The sequence below is a fragment of the Odocoileus virginianus genome, chromosome 31, assembly GCF_023699985.2.
Source record: "Odocoileus virginianus isolate 20LAN1187 ecotype Illinois chromosome 31, Ovbor_1.2, whole genome shotgun sequence".
NCBI classification, from domain to species: domain Eukaryota; kingdom Metazoa; phylum Chordata; class Mammalia; order Artiodactyla; family Cervidae; genus Odocoileus; species Odocoileus virginianus.
This window is the reverse complement of record NC_069704.1, coordinates 42352342-42356023: the sequence shown is the minus strand read 5'-3', so window position 1 is coordinate 42356023 and position 3682 is coordinate 42352342. Positions and strand designations below refer to the sequence as shown.

General features: G+C 43.4%; 1 long non-coding RNA gene across 1 annotated transcript; it reads left to right on the top strand.

Annotated features, from left to right (window-relative positions):
• The first annotated feature begins 422 nt into the window (after nucleotides 1–422).
• LOC110139736 (uncharacterized) lies at nucleotides 423–3290 on the top strand. The gene is made up of 3 exons (XR_002314565.2): nucleotides 423–503; nucleotides 2502–2535; nucleotides 3020–3290. It is a non-coding gene; the product is annotated as an uncharacterized lncRNA (long non-coding RNA).
• Nucleotides 3291–3682: the final 392 nt, after the last annotated feature.

Sequence of the window (3682 nt, the reverse complement as noted above, 5' to 3'; positions counted from 1 at the left end):
TTTCAACTACTACTAACACTAACTGTCCCTGGTCTGATTTTGTTTGAATCCTCTCCTTTGCTTTATTGTTCAGTCTCAGTTCATGCCCTGTATTAATTCATGACTTCCTTGAATTGGGGTCTATTTCCAACGATCTCTATATTCCAATTCCAGACAACTTTTACACTGATCTGTGCAAAACTGGTGTGTTTTGAGTCTCTGAGACATTCTTCTCCAGCTTCCAGTTAGCAGCACTAGATTAGTCCATTTCTCTCACCTTGAAGTACTTGGAATGATGCATTGGTTATCTGTTGCTCTATAACAAATTTCCCCAAAATGCAATGGCTTAAAGCAATATGTGTGTATTATATTATGGCTCCTGAAAGTCAGAAATCCAGGCGTGACTTACCTGGACCACTCTGCTTTGTGTCTCTTTCAGACCACAATCGAAGTACTGGCTATGAAGGCTCGGCTGGAGGAAAATGCTCTTTCAACCTCACTCCTGTGGCTGTTGGTAGGCTCAGGTCTGTTGGCCAAAGATATCAGTTCCTTGCTCACAGCATAGTGTCTGTATTCACTCAGAGCCAGTGTATTAGTGTATGATCCAGAGGCGGGCACCCAAGATAGAAAATATAGTCTTTTTTGTAACCTAATCTCAGAAAATGAACCCATCTCTGCTGCATTCTACTCACTTGAAGAGACCTTTTAACTCCAGTCCACACTCAGGAAGAGGCTTTACTTAAGAGTGTGAATGCCAGGAGGTTACGGTCACTGGAGACCCTCTTAGAGGTTGCCCACCACAAGTGGCAGGATTGAAATGAAAACTAACCTTTTCTGGAAAAGATTGAGAGCAGGAGAAGAAGAGGGCAACAGAGGATGAGATGGTTGGGGGGCATCACTGCCTCAATGGACAGGAACTGGGGCAAACTCCGGGAGATAGTGAAGGACAGGGAAGCCTGGCGTGCTGCAGTCCGTGGGGTCACAAAGAGTTGGACATGACTGAGCAGTTGAATGACAACCACCACAAGCGGTGTAAAGATTTATACAGGCTTCCATGGCCTTTGGTGGGAAGAGGGCCCCTTCCAAACTGAGCTCTCCAGGAAAGAGTCTCTGACTACTGAAAACCAGTTTCTCCATGAGTACCTTCTATTTTGCATGAAACAATGCAAATTGTTTTTCAACCACCTGTAAACTGTCACACCTGGGGCTCTGTTGTTTAACCTTTGCATATTACTACATGAGAAAACCACATCAATGTTGGTTTTTGTCAATATTGGAAATTTCAACTACTACTAACACTTCACTAACTACTTCTGAGGACAACTCTGAAAATCTTCCACTACATCTCCAAGCTCACTTTTTACCTTGGACCTTACCTTTCAAAGGTCCTGTCAGAACTTCAAAGTGGCAAGCTAAAATAGAAACTTTAAACCCTTTTCCTGTCTTTAAGCAGTGGCATTACCATTTCCAGATCCATTCCAGTTGGAGTCTAAAGCGATGGTCAAACTATTCCTTTTCTCTGCTACCTATATTTAACTGGTTGTCAAATTGTATTGTACCATACTACTCTGATTTGAGGAGCAGAGCAGTATGGTAGACATTATATGAGCTTTATAAATTGGGGAGACTGGATTAAAATCCTGAATCCACCAATAATTTACTTCACCGTTTAAGTGTGGAAGGTAAGACTAGGGTGGGGACTGTTACAGAAGAGATAGTTGGAAAAGCTTTGAATCCCAGTCTAAGTGATAATTTATTATGTAGCAGGGAAGCCTGGCCTGCTGCAGCCCATGGATTTGCAAAGAATTGGATAGGACTTAGGGAGTGAAAAACAACAAGAGAATCATTAAAATATCTCTAACAAAAGAAGTGAATTGAGAAAGCTCTCTCTGGCACATCTTTTTCCTCCATCCCTTTCTTCTTCTCATCTTTTCTTCCTTCTTCTTCCATTCTTCAGTCTTACCTACCTTCCTTTTCTCCCTCCTTTCTTCTTTTTCTTCTTCTCTTCTTCCTTTCTATTTGTGGATTAAAAAGAGTAAAGGAAACTTTCCCTGAATTAGCTTCCTCATCAGAGTACCACAGTGCTTAGTGGTTCCTCAGCCTGAGCACTCAAGCTGCTTCCAAGATAAGACAAGATAGTCTTGTCTCATCTCATCCATGGGCTTGGGACCCCCAAGAAAGAAAGAAACTCTTATTAAGTATTGTTGCGTTACTCATGGTATATATCACAAGGCATTGTGCATTATAGATGCTCCACTAATTACTGCTAAATTAATTAAGAGAAGACAAAAGATGAGGGGAAAATATAGAGACACTGGATTTTTGAAAGTCTGTGTGGTGGGTGGCCTTTGAGTGACCCCAGTGATCCTTACCCCCTGATATTCATGACTTATGTAAGTGAGGACCTGGTGACTCATTTCTACCAAACAGAACACAGAAAAAGTGATGGGACATCATATCTGACATAGGTGACAAAATAATCACAGCTTCTTTCTTGAGTAACCTCTCTTCCTCTCTTCTAGATTGCACAACTCAAGGAACAAGCCTTTAAGAGAGGTACCAAGGTCAACCCACATACCCATGACCTCATGAGTAACCTTGGAAGCAGATTCCCTACACCCTGTTAGCCTTGGATGAGTCCAAGGCATCTGCCAAGAGCTTCATTGCAACCTCAGTCTCTTAAGAGATAGTGGACTAGAGGCACTCAACAAAACACACCAGATTCCTGACCCATGGGACCTGTGAGATGACAAATGTTTGCTGGTTTAAGTTGCTAAATTTAGGGGTAGTTTGTTACACAGCCACTCATCCTTGTTCCCATTGCAAGTTCTCTTACTATCAGCCTGTACATGTTCTAAGTATTTTGCTGGGCCTTTGGGCATGAGGGTTGTGGGAGAGGTGGAGAGAAGAGTTGAAACCAAGCCGGACCCTATGGGGCTTTCCCAGGACAGACCCAGCCCCCAGGTCCTCTGCTTTAGCTCATCTCTGAACTAGCCGGGTAATAGTATATCTGATGAACTTTTCCTGAGTTGTTTTTCAGGTAATAAAACCACCACCAAATGGAAGAAATTAGCTACTTGATGATCATGAACACATAGCTCCCAGACCTTCTGGAGCCTAAGGATTGATAATATTACCCTCTGTGACTCCACCCAGTTGCCTCACCATCAACCAATCAGAGAATTGTGCACAAGCTGATCACACACCCTGGGACCCCCTCCATTACCTTGCCTTTAAAAATGTCTTGCTGAAACCCATCAAGAAGTTCAGGAGTTTTGAGAACTAGCTATTGGACTCCTTGCTTGGCTCCCTGTAATAAATATTGCACTTACCTTCACCATAACCCAGTAGACTGGTTTTATTGTGTGGGACAAGCAGACCCAAGTTTGGCTTGGTAACAAGAGGCTTTTGTGGTGCAATCAAGCAGCTTCCCAGTGGTGGTGGGGGGTGGAGGCGGGGGTGGAGAGTAGGTGTCAGCAGTTGATAACAGAAGTTAACAGTAGCTCAATCAGACCACAAGCTCCCGGCAGCTCCATCACCCAGGCAATGTGATAGTTGGGAATTTTGTAGATGCACTGGTGCTGTGTCCTTTGTGACTTCCACCCTCCCTTGGGCTGTTCGCAAGAAACATCTGACCTAATTTTACTTGGAAGCAAGTGTCATTTGTGAGAATTGTTTAAAGCCACCCCCACCTTGAGTGATG